Here is a 19,176-nt window from a genome sequence, read left to right as displayed (position 1 = left end):
ACCGGGGAGCTCCAGGTCCAGGGAGACCTTATCTCAAAAACATAAAGTGGAGATGCAATTGAGGAAGATACCAGATATCAGCCTCTGGCCCCATAAGCATACACACACACACAGAGAGAGAGAGAGAGAGAGAGAGAGAGAGAGAGAGAGAGAGGGGGGGGAGGAGAGAGAGAGAGAGAGAGAGAGAGAGAGAGGGACAGAGAGAGAAATATTGACTAAGCCACACTGGACATTGCCCAGTTCACAAAGCACATATCTGTTTGCTAGACACCAGAAGGTTCCATCTTTTAGATGTATGTTTTGGTGGGTAGTCACCTGTCTGACAATCCACTCTAGTTCCTGACATCTGCCATTATTCCCTTCCAGGAAAAGCAAACCTGATAGGGAGGTACTATGCAGGCCTGAGACGAAAAAACTGACCCCCAGCCTTCTTCGAGCTGTATCAGCAGGAGGCTTCTATGAGCCCTCCGTGCCTTCCTGCACCCATGTGCACCATCCTGCACCACCAGAAGAAGATCCATCTCCAAGAATGTGCTGGTCTATACTTCTAAGTCTGGGCATCCTCCTCCACCCTGACCACCACAGAGCCCCACTGTCTGGGCTTTCTCCTGCCTAGCACGTCTGCAGGGCATTGGGTATCTGTTATTCGTTGTCTTGTCTTGTTCACTGGAAGGGATGCCCCATACTGCAGCCAGAGCAGCAACCAGCGCAGGGTAAGGCTTTGGTACCCACTGATCAATAAACTAATGCATGAATGGATCAATGAAGAAGTAATCAAATGGATCAATGAATGAACAAATGATCAATCAATTCTGATTTCTCTTAAGACCAAGTCATTATATTAGATCTCCGTGTTTCAAATAAATTCTTCATTTATTTAAAAGCGGGGGAGGGAGGCACTCTGGCACACCTTTAACCCCAGCACTCAGGAGGCAGAGACAGCAGGAACTCTGAGTTTCAGGCCAGCCTGGTCTACAAAGTGAGTTTCGGAACAGCCAGGGCCGTTATACAGAGAAACCCTGTTTAAAAAACAAAACAAAACAAGAGGGGGTGGTGGTGGGTGCGGAATAAACGAGGAAATAACTGGAGAACATTTAGGAGGCTGAGCTGGTTCAGTGGTTGAAGGCACTTGCTGCCAAGCTTGACATCCTGAGTTCAATCCCGTAAACCTCCTGGTAAAAGGACAGAACCAACTCTCTTAAATTGTCCTCTGACCTCCACATGCCTGCTGTGCCACACAGGTATCTACCACACCTAAGTGCACTCTCGACCTCCCCCCCACACACACACACATTCACACACACAAATAAGTACTCAGAATGTGTCTAGGGCCAAGCACTAAAAAACTGTTAGCTTGCAATCATGTACAATCACTGACAGAAACAGGGGGGCATAAGGCCCCTTGATTATACCCTAGGCAGTCTCGAGCTAACCACTAGAACTCAGTGTGGTGGAGAACCCCATCAGGGGCATGGCAGTGGCCTGGGCAGCAGCTGAGCTGTCTTGGTGCAGTTTTCATGTGAAATCTTGAGCTCATTCATATAAGTGTTGCCTTGTGGGCCTCCAACATAGCCATCATACAAGCAATGAACTCTCCAACTACCTGTTCCTGCCCTGAGAGCTTACTGTGCAGTTGGGGAAAATGAGATTAATGTATGAAAAGAGAACTATAAATTCAAAACGAGGAATGACAGAGCTGGAGCCATGACTCTATGGGTAAAGTGTTTGCCACACAAGCGTGGAGGAGGCCTGAGTTCAAACCATCAAGACTCATAAAACCTCAGGGGCACACACACTGTAGTCAGGATTCCTACTGTGAGATACAGGGAGTCCTGGCATCTGCAAAGGTTAACATCAAGAAGACCTCACCTCGGACAAGATGTGAGGTCTGGGACCTGAGGTTGTCCTCTGACCTCCACACTATGCCATGCCAATGTGAGAGTCCCCAGTCCAAGGAAGAGAGGCGCACTGTTGATTTCCTCGTGTGAGCCAGCTCCCCAACGCCACCAACATAGGATAGGTAACCAACTGTTCCCCAGAGAGGTCAAAGGCCTGAGCCCGTGTGCTGACACCTGACACCTCCACTTCTGGTAACCGTGTACAAGGCCACAACTGTGCTTCTCCTTCATCTGGTAGCAGTTAGTGATTCTGGCACATAGAGAAACTGGCTGTCAACACAGTTTATTGTCATTCTTTATCATCAGGACTGAAACTAGGCTCTTCGGAGGGCCACCATGACCCTTCCTGATACCCACACCCCTGAGAAGGAGCACACCTGAAGGAGTGGGGGAAATGAGCAGAGGGGAAGGGCAGGAAAGGAAGCCCAAGAGGCTAACCCCAAATAGCAGTTCACCGCAGAGCATAAAGGTCCAGGGGACATGAAGGTCTAGACACATGTAGGGTATGATAAACTCTGAAACCTACAAATCATTTAGTTCAGAAGACCCCGCTAGAGAATCTCCTTTACATTTTTATGTATATGTTTTCTGCTACATGTATGTCTGTACACCATGTGTGTATATGCTTCCCGTGGAGGTCAAAGAGGACTGAAGCTCCCAGGAATTGGTGAGCTGGGAATCAAGTCCAGGTCCTCTGGAAGAACAGCCAGTGTGCTTGACCACTGAGCCATCTCTGCAGCCCCCAGAAAATCTCTCCCTAGCTGTGGACATTCCCAGATCCCCAGCAGCTCTCATTGAAGGACCTGGAGAAAAGAAAAGCAGCTGAGCCACCTGACCAGGGAAGCTGCCTAGACAGGTTAAGGCTATCCAAACCACTGGAGAATGTCTTGACTTAGAACACAGTGGCTCGAAGTACAGTACTACAGAAGCGTATTACATAACAGGATACATGGTCTGGCTTTGCTTCTGTAAAAAACCAGCATGCAGTCAAGCACAGAAAAAAACAAAAGCAAAAACAAAAACAAAAAACCACTGGGGGCAAAAATGTAAGGTCCTTAGGATGTCTGAGTCTGAAAGGGTGGAGTGACAGATGCCTACACTTTCTTTTCCATGTCTTCCATATTCCCCAACTTTTCTATAATGTTGTTTTAGTATTATAAAACAGTACACAGTTGGGTTTGTTCTGTTTTGTTTTGTTTTGCAGTGTTGAGGATCAAACCCAGGGCCCTGAACATGTTAGTTACAGCCCTAAAACTAGATTTTTTTTTTTAAAGATTTATTTATTAACACAGCATTCATGTGGAGGTCAGAGGACAGCTTGCATGAATCACGTTCTTCACTGCATTTCAGGGACTGAACTCGGGTCATCAGGTTTGGTGACAAGCACCTTTACCCATTGAGCCATTGCACTGGGTTTCCCTGTGCAGCCCTGGCTGTCCCGGCACTGGCTCTGTAGACCAGGCTGGCCTCAGAGTCAGAGATCTGCCTTCCTCTGCCTCCAGATTGGTGGGATTAATCTGGGGATTTAAAGGCTGAGAAGACTAACTAGGAAAGACTCAATGAGGTAAAACCTTGGACAGACGCCCCCTGGGGGGACAATCTAGAATCTCAGATGTCTACAAACTCCCATGTCCCCCAAAGAAGGAAAGCCAAGTCTGTCTGCGGAGCCACACAGTTCCCCATACATATGCATGAGGAAACTCGTGCTCGCATGCGCACACACACCTCTATGCCATCCCCTCACCCTCCTTCACCAGGCTATCCCTTTCAGCCCAGAGCAAGTGAGGTCAGCCAAGGAGGCCTGGCTACGCTCCACATGTGCACAGCTTGACAGGGACTTCACAAACATCACCTCACACACCCAGCTGACACCACTTTACAAAGGAAACTGAAGTTCAGGGTCACCCGGCCACCGGGGCCCTGGATTTGAGAGTGCAGCCTCACTGTCTGCAGGAGCTTAGTAGGTCTGCCCAGAAACTGGACGCGCTTCTCACCACCTGCAGCCATGGCGTGAGTAATGATGCAAGATGCTAAGTTCCCATCAGCCTTTCACTTAGATTTAGGCTGAAAGTGAAATGCGCCACCAGTCCCAGTGTGAGAATATATAAATATGAATATTTAATCACAAAAAAGTAAGAAAGGGGGAAGGGAGGCCAACCCTCCGCTCAAGCTCAGACCTCATTGAGCGAAGCAGAAATAAAAAGTGAACCTTCCCCCAACACATTGTGCTTTTAATGAAAGCACCAAGCCGATCTTCACTCCCACCCACCCCAGCCCACTTCGTTTAAATTTAGGCAACCACCAGGCACACTGTACCCAACCGCATTCTCTCAGATGAAGTCATGAAGTCCTCAGCTCCTGCGCCCACACCTGCGTGAAGGAAAGCGGGGCAGGCCGGGCACATGGGGCCAGCATCCTCAGGCTAAAGGGAGGACTCTTTTGGGGGGTGGACACAGTCAGGTGCGTGACCTGGTTCAGCCTTGTGGAGCTGTGTGACCTTGTTACAGTGAACTTTCCCTCTCTGGGTCCCCACGCCCCCTCTACAGAGTCAGGGTGATGGAGTCTAGGTGGTAGACAAGTCCTTCAAAATGTGCGGCTCTCGGGCACCTAGGACTCCAGCGGCCTGACTGGATGACACCCTCACTCAATGCTACAGAAAGACAGCCGGCCTGAAAGCCGGGTAGCTGCAGCTGCACAAGATGGCAAGGCCCACCACAGGGCTGTCTTTCCTCAGCCCTGGCTGCAGCAGTCTGCAGTCAGTGCCTGGCAGACAGCCTGAGGGAGACGCTTAAGGCAGACCCTTGCAACTTAAAGGATTTCACAGCTAGGTCTGGCTTAACTGCCTTGCATCCTTGGTCCCTTCCTTCTGAGGAATGACACCTGAGGTTGTCCTCTGGCCTCCACACACATAAGCACATGCAAACACACGAACACATGCACATCCATACATGTATTGTTTTCTAAACAATTCAGTATAGTCTTTCACTTTTTTTTTCTTTAGACCAAAGTCTTAGGCCAGGCTGAACTCAAACACACAATCCTCCTGCCTCTACCTCCCTGCACCCTTTTTAATTGTTCATTTACGGGTTTTATTTTGTTTGGGACAATCTAGTGTAGCCTTGAATTCACTGTGTATCCAAGGCTGACCTTGAACTCCTGATCTCCCTGCCCCCCAGCTATGCACCCACTCCTGCTGTTTTAAGTGTGACCCCATCAGTAACAATCTCCCCAGTCACCTGAAGAAAGCTGAGGCATGGTCAGCTAGCTGGACTTCCCAGCAACCCAAGTGGAGTCCCCTTCCCGAAACTTAGGGCAGTGTCAGTGCCCATCCTCTTAAGCAGAGGCACAGAACACACTGGCAGAAGAGAATAAAATTAATCTGCAAAACTCACAGAGAATCCCAGTTCAAAGGAGGGGGCAGGAAGCTACTCAAGGCACCCCGAGACCCACAGCTCGTCTGTGCTGGTCAGCCTTTTTGTGGTTCCAACCTCCGAAACCAATGGACCTTGCTCCCTTCCCACCTTCCAAGCAAACTGCCCAGAACTATGCTCCAAGGGTTCCACAAGAATCCAACAGAAAGTCACAAAGAGCCTAAAAGCAAGGTTTGGGGGTCAGAGGAAACCAACCAGCTGCTGGATGCTAGACCACCTAGACTTCCCTCACACTGACTCCAACTGGATAACTAGAACCTTAGAACACACACACACATACACACACACACACACACACACACACACACACACACACACACACACACACACTCACTGTCAAAGGTCCAAATGCTGACCCCCAAAGGCAGAATGTTCAAAGCAAATAAAAATGAGATAGAGAAACTACACTAAATTATCCAGACTACATCCCCAAGAGCAGAAAATGACAATAATTACTAAATTTACTACCTGTTAATATGTGTTCTCATGTGTTTGCATGTACATATTGTGTGAAGCCCAAAAGGCAGCCTCAAATGCTGCTCCTCAGGAGCCATCCACCTTGATTTCTGAGATGGGACCACCCCAGGGATGCTTCTGCCTCCACTTCCTTGGCACACAGATTCACCACCATGCCTGGCTTTTTACATGGGTGTTGGGTCTCAAACTCACATCCCCATGCTTGCATGCATGGCAAGTCCTTAACCAACAGCCCCAGAAAAGAATAAATACTTTTGACTGAAGGCCAAAAGACAGCTGACAGATATAGTAACGAAAATAATGAACACTGGGTCCTTGCCCTTAATAGCTATGTGACTCAGCCCCTCTGAGTGTCATCCAAGAGGACATGATTTGAAATCTACTCATTACTTGTCATAATGAAACTCACAAATTGATTTCCTCAGAAGCCAGGGATGACAGGAGGAGAATTTAAGGCCCTCAAAAACTGGAAAGACCCAGACCTTTGAAGAAGGTGCTGCGACAGGACAGGCACATGGATCCTAGTCCTTTCTGGGCCCCCTGTAGCAGGAGTGTGGCCCCGGAGCCCCTCAGGCCACCTTGAAGACAGTAAGAGCTACTGAAAAGCTCCAGGCACCTGTCTGTCTGGTTTTTTTGTTTTGTTTTGTTTTTGTGTGCTAGAATCACAGACCCCAATATAGCGAGCAGAGAGAAAGGGCTCTTGGAGTCTAAGATTAACCAAACTGCAGGAGAAGCTGCAAAGTAAATTTACACTGCAAAGAAGGAGTGAAGAAGGAGGTGGAGGACATCTCTGGGAGAGGATGACAGACAAGAAACTAGAACCTCAAGGGGTGGCACTTCATTGTGGTGACAAAGCTGATAGCCTGGGACAGTGTTCCACAGGACGGTCCTTGTCAGAGGGTCAAATGATAGGACAGAGACGCTGTGCAGTGGAATTACATTACAGCACTGTGCCATAATTATCAAATAATTAGGAGGTTTCAAACACACACACACACACACTGATGATGCTCTGTCCTGGAGGGCATTTACCCACTGGACTCAGTCCTGGGGTCCAAAGTTGCTGGCTCAGGCTATAGCCTGGGATGAGGAAGAACCATTTCCCACACAGTCACCACCCTCCTCTCCTTAAGACCTCACGGACTGCCTGCATGCCTGCCTGCCCGCCTGCCTGCTTCCCTCTCTCTCTCCTTCCCTTCCTTTTTTTATGCTAGGAATCACACCCAGGGCCTAGGCAAGCTCTCTATCCCCAAGCTCGATCTCCAGGCCGACAGCATTCCCTTGTCCAATAAAAAAACTCCACTGCACTCAAGAGATAGCAATCCAGCCAGTTTGCCCAACGCAAGAGCTCTTCTCCATTAGAAGGCATTAACCACCATTCACACAAAGCCTGTTGCTTACCAGTTTGCGTAGGTCATGGGTCAGAAGATACCTGTTTTCTGACAGGTCAGACAACAAGCAGCATGACAGGACTGGCACCTGAGGGTCCTCCAGAAAGAGTGACAAAAATCAGCAACATTTCCTTCACTCGCTAAAGAAAGTTTGAGCGACAAAATATCCAAGTACTTCAGGAGCAAGCGCTCTAGGCAGTGGAATGGACTCTGCAGTGGAATCCTATTATTTGGATTAGCATTCACAACTCCCCAGAAGGTGTTTTTACAGCAGGTCCCGAATTCAAATCCCAGCTCCAGCACAATTGAGCTGCCAGCTCCTGGTTAGGCTATGCATGCAGACTGGGTAAATGTGCATAGCACTCCACAAGTTCCAGCCCCTCCAAACCCCACTCTTCTGCTCCAGCGCCAACTGTCACAGGAAGCAGGTCCACTCAATCCATCAGAATGCCCTGTTTGTACAGTGAAGTGCAGGCTGAGTAACCCCATCTCAGAGATACGTGCAGGACAAGATACGTTTTTAGCTCTCCAAGCTCTACAGATGCTGGGATACCACAGACGTAACCAAAGCACCCCTAACTCTCAAAGAACCCTAATATCTGAAATGTTCTGGCCTCCAAACCTCCATCATCATTGAGAAGGCTTTGGGTTTTGCAGTGTTATGATCTCTGGTTTTTGGTTAAAGACACCCACCTAGGGCTAAGGAATCGAGAGTGTGGCCATAGTGTGCTCCTGGCCCCAATCTTTCCAATGCCAATCCACAACACTAAATTCTATTCCGTCTGTAAACCTCAGCTCCTAGACACAGCCACTAAAGCAACCAAAAGGCTCACACGAGCACAAGACAAAATCAGATCACCTGCTGATGAAGAACCCTGGAGATTCCTCATCTACCTGTCACAACTGACCAATTCCGTGAGTTCAAAGGATACAAAGTCCACGAACAGAAATCAGTAGTGTTTCTACAGACTGACAATAGACTGTGAAGAAAAAAGAAACTGAAACACAATCCCATCTTAAGTGGTATTTAAAGAATTCTTGGGAATAAATTTAACCAAAAACATGCAAGATTTATATACTGGAAACTATAAAACACAGATGAAGGAAATTGAAAATATAAACAAATAGAAAGATATCCCATGTTCATGGATTAGAAGAATTACTATTCGAGCCAGTGAGACGTCTCAGGGGGTAAAGGTGGTAAACCCAACAACGTGAGTTTGATCCCCAGGACCCACATAACAGGAAAGAACTGGTTCCAACACGTCCTCCATCCTCCACAAAACAGATAGATAAATATGTTGTAAGAATTAATACTGTTAAAATGTCTGTACTGCAGGCTGGAGAAACGGTCCAGTGGTTAGTTAAGAGCACTGACTGCTCTTCCAGAGGACCTGGGTTCAATTTCCAGCAACCACATGGCAGCTCACACCTATCTGTAACTCCGGTTTCAAGGGACCCAATACCCTGACACAGACATACATCCAGACAAAACACAAATGCACATTAAATAAATAAATAAATCATTAAAAAGTAAAGCAGCTCTTGGAAAGCTGAATGTGATCCTGAGTCTGAGTTCAAGACCAGCCTGAATGACAAAGTAAAATCATCTTTAAAAAAAAAAAAAAAAGCCTGCTTATTATGACCAAATGCAATCTCTATAAAAATTCCAATGTCAGTCTTCATAGATATGGGAAAAATAATTCTAAAAGTCACATGGAACCAAAGATGCATAATAGTCAACACGACTAACTTAACTTCAAAATATAAGACCACAGCAATCAAAACAGCATGGTACTGGCATCAAAGTTGGCTCACTGCCTAATGACAACAGGAAGCCCAGAAATAAAGCCGGCATCTACAGTCAATTGATTTCCCACAAAGATGCCAAAGACACACAACGGGAAACAATACTGTCACACAGAGAAAAATAAAATGAACCTTTTACTTAACAAATAAATGAAGACCTTGAAGAAAGAGGAGAGGAAGAAGATGAGGAAGAAGAGAAAGGGGAGGAAGAGGAAGAGGAAGGAGGAAGAGAGGCAGGCGGAAGGAGGAAGAAGGCCTTGGCAAGAACGAGAAGTGGAGGAAGTTTGAGTGGCCGTGGCCACCAGTGTGGACATCAGTCAGTGCCGCCCCATCCCAGTCCCGTGAGCTCAGTGTCTCCCCCTCAATCCCACAGAAACTCAGCCTGCAGGGAACAGGCTCCTTGCAGAGAAAGTGCTGTGTGTTTCCCAAAGTCCAGATATTTTCTAGGTGGTTCTGTTTTTTATAGGAGGTTGTCTTTCCTTTTTCTTTTTTAATCCAGAGGAAGAGAAATGAAACGGAATGTGTAGAATTTTTAAAAATAAAATGAGAATGAAGAGAAAGTGGGTCGGGCTCAAAGGTTTCTCATTAAGCCAACAGTTACATTTTAGTAATCATTGTTCACTACGATATCCATTCCCCAGACAATCAAAGAGAAAGCCCAGGGCCCACTGCGGCTAAGGAGGCCTGATCTCTCTCCACTCTCAAATGGGGGGCTAGGGAGCTGCGTTTGCTCAGGGGCCTGATCCCACGGGCTGAGACCGGTGTCAACCCATAACTAGGAAGGAAACCACACTCTGAACAGCCATGGCTTCAAGGTTCTTGGCTAACACACTGGGCGCCAGACACAATGGTAGACAGCTGAGCCAGGGGCAGGAAAAACGCCTCAAGTTCCAGACCAGCTAGGACTAGATAGTAAGACACCGTCTCAAAAACACAAAAAAGGGGCGGGAGAGATGGCTCAGCGGTTAAGAGCACTGGGTGTTCTTCCAGAGGACCTGAGTTCAATTCCTAGCAACCACATGGTGGCTCACAACCACCTTGAATAAGATCTGGTGCCCTCTGCTGGCATGCAGGCACAAGACTGTATACATAATAAATAAAAAAAAAAATAAAATGAAATAAAAAACACAAAAAAGGAGACTGTGGACACGGTTCAGGGGGTAGGACGTGCAGAGCAAGTATGAGGACTCGAGTTTTGACCCCCAGAACCCACATAAAAAAGCTGGGTGTGTGTGATGGGCCAGCATGCAGGAGGCAAAGAATGCCTAGAGCTGACGCTGGGAGCTCAGGGTTCAGCGAGAGACCCCACCTCAGTGTATCCAGTGGAGAGTGATGGAGAAAGTCACCTGGCACTCACCATGGGCCCCCACACACATGTGCACACCACATATATATACATAAGCAAAACACACACGTGCATACTCAAACCACAGGGACGATGAGAGTTTTTTTTTTTTTTTTTTTTTTCTTCTGCTGGGAGTTGAACCCAAGGCCTCAGACAAAAAGGCAAGCCTCCTACCACTGAAACACATCCCTAGGCACATGGGGAGGGGGGTGCTGCTAAGTTACCCTGACATTGAACTCTCTCTGTAACCCAAACAAACCTTGAACTTGAGATCTTGCCCTAGCTTCCATGTAGCGGGACCACAGGTCCAGGCCAAGGCAAGTTCTTCCATCTGGGTCGCCGGTGTGGCCCTGCCAGGCCTAAAGAAGATGGGACACTAAAAGAACATACCAGAACCTGCCTAAAGGATGAAGGAAGACCTGAAGGAAGGGAGAGCTCCAGGTTCACTGAGACCAATGTTAGGGCACTGCAGGCATGCCTGGTAGTGACAGAGGGACTTGGGACAGAAGCCACTTCCCTATCCTGACATCTGATTCTCACCCAGTCCTTATAACCAAATACAACAGGGACCAGTCACCACTGATCAGAACTCTTTCTGTCTCTCCACACAGCCCACTGGACACTTGAAGGGGCTGAAGAGACGGCTCAGCAGTTAAGAGAACTTACTCTTAACAGAGGACTGGGGTTCAATTCCCAGCATCCACATGGCAGCTCACAACTGTCCCTAACAGTCTCCAGTTCTAGGAGATCCACACCCTCTCCTGGCAACCTCAGACACCAGGCATGCATATGGTGCATATATAATTCATACAAGCAAACACCCATGTGTATAAAATAATCTTTAACAATAAACTTTTAAAAGGCCCAAAGGCCCCACAATGACTGGGATCCCGGGCTTAGAACATTCTAGAATTGTAGAAGTGTTTGGGATGCAGTGGGGAAAACATCATCTCCAGAGTTAGAACTGCCTTAGAGCCCTGATGGCGGGATAGAGCCAGCTACCATGGGCAGACTCCTCCCACACTCCCCCACACTGGGTGCAGTTCCCTTTAAAAACAGAAGTCACGGGACCCACGTCTTTTGTGTGGCTCAAAATATTCCTGGTCCCGGTGACAGACTGTACCATTCACCCCAACCAGCCACACCCTGAACGCTGCACCATCTCTTCCCTAGGAAGAAGCAGGCAAAAAGGGCTGTGCCCGGCTCAGATTACATGACTCTTATGGCACATTCACACCCAGCACATGAATACATGACAGAAGAAAGAACACTGCAACTGACTAGGAGGCGAGGATCTCTCATCCCTGTCAGGCGCAGAGGGAAGTGGTTCCCCATTTCATCACCAGTGGCTTCATGCAGCTCATGTGCATCCTCACTCACTCATTCTGGGGTGCCTGTGGGGCTCACGGGGCTCCAGTAAGGACCATACCCCCAGGAAGATAATAAACACTAGCAAAGGCAGAACACTGTGACACTTGTGAATTCAAGAAATGGAAGCTGTGTTATCACAGTCACCTGGGACAGGAAAAGACAGACTTCAGAAGACCCCAACAATGAGGAGGAGGCAGAAGCAAGGACATCCTGATGTCCTGGGCCTTCAGGAAACAGCCTGCACATGAGGCTACCCGGTCCCAGGTGTCTCCTAAGCCTGGATTTCACATTGTCTAGCACCACTGCCCCATAAACACTGGCTGTGCCTCACAGAGTGCTGGATTTCGGAAGCCCAAATGGTGACGGCCTCTTACATATGCAGCAGTCTCAAGAGACCTGGGTCCTAGGTGGGACCTAAGGAGAACTAGCCATCCCCCTGTCCAGGTGGCCATTGTGATGGAGAAAGTAGGACCCACACTGCAAGGACTCACTGTGGTCCATGGAATGCACCTGAAAAGGCACGGCCAGGCCAGAACAGCTGATAGGTCCTGAGAGAGGCCCCAGAGGAGGGCACGGGTCAGGGGCTGGGGTGGAGGGCATAGGTGGGTGGGGTAGGAGTGGGTTTCATTCTGTTTTATTTTTGAGGCAGGGATCCATGGGCACAGATAGAGAAGCACAAACCCGTCAAATGAATACAGTAACTAGCTGCAGATTTTGAATAAATTACCTCCGCAAACCAGGAAGGAGGGCAGAAAGGGCACCTCCACACCTTCACTGCACCAAAGGGCAGCTCCTGCCATCCATGACCTCAAAAGCCCAAAGCCCACTTCCTCCAAGTACAGTGGCCACTCTTAGACTGACTACATACCAAGGACCAAAAGCCTCAGAATGATCCTACTGAAGAAACTGTCACTGTCCCCAGAGAGAGGAAACTGGGTCTGAGAGGCACCTTCAGAGATGTCTTATATGGGGTTGGGGAGCCAGCTGGCCTGGCAAAGGATGTGGGGGGGGGGAATAAGGAAAGAAGCAAAGAAAGGGGAGGGGAGAGAAGAGGAGGGGAGGGGAGGGGAGGGAGGGGAAGAGAGGGAGGGGAGGGGAGGGGAGGCAAATCTAGGCACAGTGAAGTGGATTTGTAATCCCAGCTCTGAGGGTACAAAGACAAGTGGATCCCTGGGACCCACTGGGGCCTAGCCTAGCCTACTTGGCAACTTCCAAGCCATGAAAAAAAGGACAAAAAACAAAATTAAGGTGGAGGGTGCCTGAGGAATGGCACTCCACCCAAGGCTGTCCTCCAGCCTCCACTCTTAGGCCAGCACACGCGAGTACGCACACACACGCGCGCGCGCGCGCACGCGCACACACACACACACATACAGACAACCATAAAACCATAATAAAAATAAATTCAGAAGTCACACAGCGCAGTATGTGTGTTGGGGTCAAAGGACAACTTCCAGAAGTCAGCTCGCTCCTTTACCATGCAGATCATCAGTAGCAAACACTTTTACCCTCTAAACTGTCTCTCCGCCCCCCTCCACCCCCACCCCCGCCTTGTGTTCTGAGGCAGGGTCTCAGAACAGGCTGCCCAGTGAGCCCCAAGGATTCCCCGGTCTCCGCCTCCCAATAGCGAAGTTACAAGCACACCCACTCTGCCCAGCTTTTCACTCAGGTCCTCACGCTAGTAAGGCAAACACTACCCATGGAGCCTGCGGCCTACCTTTTTTCTTTTAATTAATAGTTCACACAAAAACAAAGTTAGGCACAAGAATAAGCCTCTTGTCTAGAAGCAGAGCAAGCATGAATGTACAGCGTGTTTGTTATCTAACAGTTGCCATGTGCCCACCACTTAGCAAATATCAAACTAGATTTCCAGCAGGCAATATGGAAGCTACAGGCAGACCTCCACCTGTGACCTTCATGTTAAAAGGGACCACAAGCCCTCTGTCTCTCACTAGTCGTCTGAGGCTGGGCTGCTGGTCTTGCAGAGGGCCTGAGCTCCACCGATGGGCGTGTCTGCCGGGCATCTGAAAACTTTACAGTAAATGGTGACTCATCTGTAGAAGCCACCGTAGATACCACTATGTAATAAGCCAAAATTTGTTCCACCCACATGAAAGAGAAGCGCCAAGTACAGGGCTGTGCAACTGAGTCAAAATGAGACCCCTGTATACCACCGAACTCATCAGCATCCAGCCATGCAGCTATCCAACTCCCGGGGCCTCGGGCAGAGGGAAGGGGCCTTCTAAGGAAGGCTCAAATTCATAATGCACAAGTGTCGTCAGTTCTCCTCACGCTGAGTCTCTTTATGTGTAAGTTCAACAAGTCCTTATGGGTTCCCTGCCATGTTAGACACCGCACCAAATACCAGGAACAAACAAGATCCTGGCCTCCTGGAGATGTGAGCCCCTGAATAGCTGCTCTCAGGGCTTGTCCTCATGACCCAGTAAGTTCTCATTTAATAGCTCTATCTGACACAAAGGGAAACTAAGGTAAAGAGAAACTAGGAAAGTCACCCAAGATCACACAGCTAATTAAGAATTAGCACCCATGCCGGGTGTTGGTGTTGCATGCCTTTAATCCCAGCACTCGGGAGGCAGAGGCAGGCGGATCTTTGTGAGTTTGAGGCCAGCCTGGTCTACACAGCGAGTTACAGGACCGGCTCCAAAGCTATGCAGAGAAACCCTGTCTTGAAAAAAAAAAAAAAGAATTAGCACTCATACCCGAGCTGAGGCTGTCTCTGCCACTCAGTGCAAAGAAACAGGGGGAGGTGGACTCAGGTGTTAAGGAGTCCAGGGCGTAGTGGGGACACAGACAGTACTGGGGTCTCCTCAGTGAGTGCTCATGAGGTGCAGACACTGAACTTTGGCTGGGGTATATTGTGGATCTCTTCCTAGATGAAGATCATGGCAATCGGGTAGAGGGGATGCTAGAAACAGAAATGCCAGGGTACCCACCCCCAAGTTCCTGATCACGAGATGTGGAGTCTCACAGTGGGATCTTATTGAGAAACAGGGTCTCGGCAAATGGAATTGGTATATAACTCATCTTTAACTCCATCTTTTTTGACGTGGTTGTTCATGCATAGATATATGGTGTGCAAGCAGTATGTATGAGTGCTTTGAATGTATGTAGACACACATGTGCTGGGTGCATGTGTTTATGGAGGCCAGAGGTTAACATCAGGTGTCTTTGCCAATCACTCTCCACTGGATTCACTGAGGCAGGGTATCAAACTTAAGGACGGCTTCACGAATTGGCAGGTCATCCTTGCACAGGGGCCATGCTAATCTCTATATCATTCCAATTTTAGCGTATGAGCTGCTAAGGCGAGTCACAGCCACTGTACTTAAAAGAAAACAGAAACACATACCCATGCATGCAAACACACATGAGGAGGGCGGGAAACAATTTATGTTTCTGCAAGCGGAAGAGTACCAAGGACCGCAGGAGCTGAAAGAAAGGTGTAGACAGACACAAGGCTCTTCCCTGCGTAGACCTGGATTTCAAGCATCCAGAACTTTGAAAGACTCATCCGGCCTGCTGCACTCTGCTAGGGTAGCCTTAGAGAAGGCAACTTCCCAACAGATGTCCAGGTGAGCTAAGAGGCTGGGACTCCACCCTGCAGGCTGCAGGCCAGCTCTTGGGCAGCAGAGAGGGCTGCATTCCAGTTTTATGTGTTTTATAATTGGAGCATTCTTCAAATCTGCACAGTCCACTCCTGTAACTGTTTTTGTCCACCCACGTCCTTCTCACTGGCCCATCCACGCTTACAGCTTCAAGCACTGTATGGAACATCTGTTTGCAGACAGTGGCTGACTTCAGCAGGGGACCTTCTTCTGACTAGACACTCCCACCTACAACACGGGCTGAAAACTCCACGTGTCCCAAGTAAGTTCAGTTCAATACCCTCACGCATTTCATTCCCTTTGGGCTCTCACTGAACACCTAGTCCCTCATCAAAAGCTGGTGAGGTCACCCACACTCTCCAGTGCCCCCACCACCACTCTTGAATTCTGCACATGGCACATTCTAGTTCTTCCATCCAGGGTTGCTGTTGTCACCCCTCTGGGGTTTTTATTCCCTCCTCCCTCCCCCTACACCACCACCTAGTTCAGCCACACTCAGAAATGCAGAAATACAACCCCAGTCTGGGAGCCTCTGAGGACTCACAGTGTTTGTTCAGGCAAGGGCCCCACCCAACATCGTTTCTCATTCCTTCCTGCTCAAGACACTTCCTCTCAGCATGTTGATCCTACCTTCTCCCTGTTCCCCAATCCGACCCCACCTTCTCCCTGTTCCCCAATCCGACCCCACCTTCCTGCCCCAGCTAAGCATCCAAAATACAAGGCATTAACCACCTTAGGACTGACACCTCCCCATCAGGGAGATTACCGCTCAGAACCTTTGTATTGGTCAATAATTAAGTGCTGGGCATAGCAGATGGCTCACAGCTATCTGGAACCCCAGCTCCAAGGAATCTGACACCTTCTTTGAGGGTGATGATACGAACTGCCAGACTAATATCAACTATAGCTAAGAATGTATACATACCAAGTAGGTGGTATATCTCTTCTAAAATTCCATCTATAGACCTTTCTGGGGTCTTTGATGGAGTTAAAGACAGATAGTTATAATTATATTTTTCCTGAGCTATGATAAAAGATAAATTAGACATAAAACTTTAGACTCACAAACATAGATGATAGAGTATTTTCTTTAATCTTGCCAAATGCAAATGGACTAAATATTATAATTCTTACTTGATACCTGTTTTGTTATATGTAACTTTACAATGTGAAGTTAAAACCTTCCTTTTTAATTAGACAGAAAAGGGGAGATGATGTGGGATGTGCTTCTGTATGCTGCTAATATGTGTTGCTTTTATTGGTTGATGAATAAAGCTTTTTTGACCAATGGCCAGGCAGAATATAGCTGGGCAGGAAATCCAAACAGAGTTACAGAGAGAAAGAAGGCAGAGTCAGAGAGATGCCATGTAGTCACAGGGGAAGCAAGATGTGAGGTACCAAGTCACGAGCTTCATGGTAAAATACAGAATAATAGAAAAGGGCTAATTCAGTTTTAAGCGCTAGTCAGTAATATGCCTGAGCCACTGGCCAAACAATTATAACTAACATTAAGCCTCTGAGTGTTATTTGGGAACTGGTGAACAGGATGAGAAACCTCCAATTACAGGGCACCTCACATGTGGTATTCACACCCACACCCACAAGTTTTATATACAAACATACATATATATCACAAATAAATGTTAAAAAAATTAGTGCTGGGGTGGAGTTCAGTTTGTAGAGTGTCTAGTGTACACAAAACCCTAAGTGGGTCACCAGTACTATATAAAAGAAGTGTGGTGATACACACCTGTAATCCCAACACATGGAAGATGGAGGCAAAAGGAGAAGCTTCAGCCATGAAGACACAGACAGGAGCACTTAGGGTATTCACAACCACTCCCAGCAAACACAGCCAGTCCTTGAGGTGGCTTGTACCTTAGTTACAGACTCAAGTCAACTGCAGCTTCTCTACAACTACACATAGAGAGCTTCCACTGTCTACAAATCCTCCCAAGGTCCATCATTAACACTATATCATAGAAGGCAGAGTGAGGCCGTAGGGGCCATTATAGTAACTCAGAATCTTTCTTCTTGGAAAAGGCAGGCATCACGACCACCCAAGCTTTATCTCTGTGGAGGTTTGAATAGAATGGCTCCCATAGGCTCATATAGTTGAGTGCTTGGTTCAAAGTTGGTAGAACTGTTTGGGAAGGATTGGGGATGTGGTCTGGTGGAGGAGGTATGTCCCTGATGTGTGGGGCTTTGAGCTTTCAAAACCTCACACCATTCCAAGATGGTGTCACTCCTCCCCCTGTGAGCATAGGATCAGACTTAAGCTCTCAGCTACAGATTGAGCATCATGCCTGCCTGCCTGCCTGCATCACAGCTCACTGCTTGACAGTCATGAACTCGAATCCTCAGGAACCATGAGTCCCTAAATTAAGTGCTTCCTTTTATAAGTTGCCTTGGTCATGATGTTTTTGTCATTGCAATAGAAAAATTACTAAGACAAATAGAGACAAAGAACATAGTTTACTCAGCCCTGAGATACAAGGCCCCAGGACAGAGGCTCATCAATGTGTGTTTGGGGTGAAGGCAGAGCTTCCATCCCCTCCCATGGGACTCTCTAAGCCCCTTACTCATGTTTTCATCTGAAAAAACAAGAACTGGCCTGCCTAAGAAAAGTTAAATAAGGAGAAAAAAACGATGAACACATGGTGACTCTGCCCATGAAAGTCTACCTTCCTTCCTTCCTTCCTTCCTTCCTTCCTTCCTTTCTTCCTTCCTTCCTTCCTTCCTTCCTTTCTTCTGGAAAATGAGCCCAAGGCCCCTCATGGGCTACCCCACCAGCCCAACAGAAGGTCTTTTCCTCCTGGGTCCTGTCTGCCGGTCTGAAACGAATGGGCACAGACTCTGCTTAACCGTCATAGGCTGCAGCGCCTATGACGTCCCGACCCACCCTCCATCTCCCCATTGCCACACAGAAGTAGGCCTAGAACTCCAGGTGTTTGCACACATGGGGACAAAACAAGAAGGCAAGAGCTTACTATGCCTTGAAGACCCGCCTTAACGAAAGCCCAGAACCCCTCTGATCTCATTTGTGGGTATCACCAGTTACCTCTTCTAAGGCGGAGCCAAGGCTAAAGAAGAGATATGTGATTTGCCCCAAACCACATGGCAGCACAGTGACTCAAATCCAGCTTTGCGTGGATGCCCAGTTTCCTTCCATGCCAGGATTTTCCCCACCTTTCTGCTAAAAACCTCAATATGGGCCACTGAAATGGCTCAGCGGGTAAAAGGCTTGCTGCCAAGCCTGCTCACCTGAAGTCCATCCCTGGGGCCCACGCACTAGGGAGACAGAAGCTGTTCCCTGACTATCACAGAATGCTACTACATGTGTTTATTCCACACATACACAAAATAATAAATATAATTTTAAAATAAAATTGTTAAATCAAACAAACTGCAATATGTAAGTCACAATTTTACTGGAGAGGACATTAATGAAATGACTTTTTAGTTAAAATTTCATTGCAAAGAACTTGAAAACTCCAGGGTTATGCAGCTATATTAGCCAGACCCAAAGTCTATAACTCAGTGAACACTGAGTTATAGCTGATCCACACCAGCAGGCTCTGGGCTTTTCCGGGTTCTCATCAGTGATCTACCTAGTAAAAAACCAGACCTGACAAGCCATCTAGAGAAGGCTGCCTGTATCTAAGGGGAGAGGACCTACCTAACATCCCAGTTCCACACATTGAGGCTCCTTCCCTTTGTTTTTCCCATTTGCGGACAAGTTAGTTTCTTCCTCTTCCAGGTTGTCTCTGTGGTGCTTACTCCCCCAAAAGCAAAAATACTGGTCAAGCTGTTAATTCTTGTTGTCCA

General features: G+C 47.9%; 1 protein-coding gene and 1 non-coding gene across 32 annotated transcripts in view; both read right to left on the bottom strand.

Moving 5' to 3' along the window:
• Trerf1 (transcriptional regulating factor 1) overlaps positions 1–19,176 on the bottom strand; it is a 217,429-nt gene that overhangs the window by 150,103 nt on the left and 48,150 nt on the right. For 6 of the 31 annotated variants that reach the window (XM_027389134.2, XM_035451622.1, XM_035451623.1 and 3 more), the window contains exon 3: positions 7,208–7,294. The exons of the other annotated variants lie outside the window; for them this stretch is intronic. The gene's annotated coding sequence lies outside the window, so the exon portion shown is untranslated. The remainder of the gene's footprint in view (positions 1–7,207; positions 7,295–19,176) is intronic. 31 annotated transcript variants of the gene reach the window in all.
• LOC113832545 lies at positions 14,953–15,057 on the bottom strand. Its single transcript, XR_003479844.1, has one exon. It is a non-coding gene; the product is annotated as a U6 spliceosomal RNA (small nuclear RNA).

Source organism: Cricetulus griseus, assembly GCF_003668045.3.
Source record: "Cricetulus griseus strain 17A/GY chromosome 1 unlocalized genomic scaffold, alternate assembly CriGri-PICRH-1.0 chr1_0, whole genome shotgun sequence".
Taxonomy (NCBI): Eukaryota; Metazoa; Chordata; class Mammalia; order Rodentia; family Cricetidae; genus Cricetulus; species Cricetulus griseus.
Note: the sequence above shows the minus strand (reverse complement) of the source record. Positions and strands in the feature narration are given on the sequence as shown.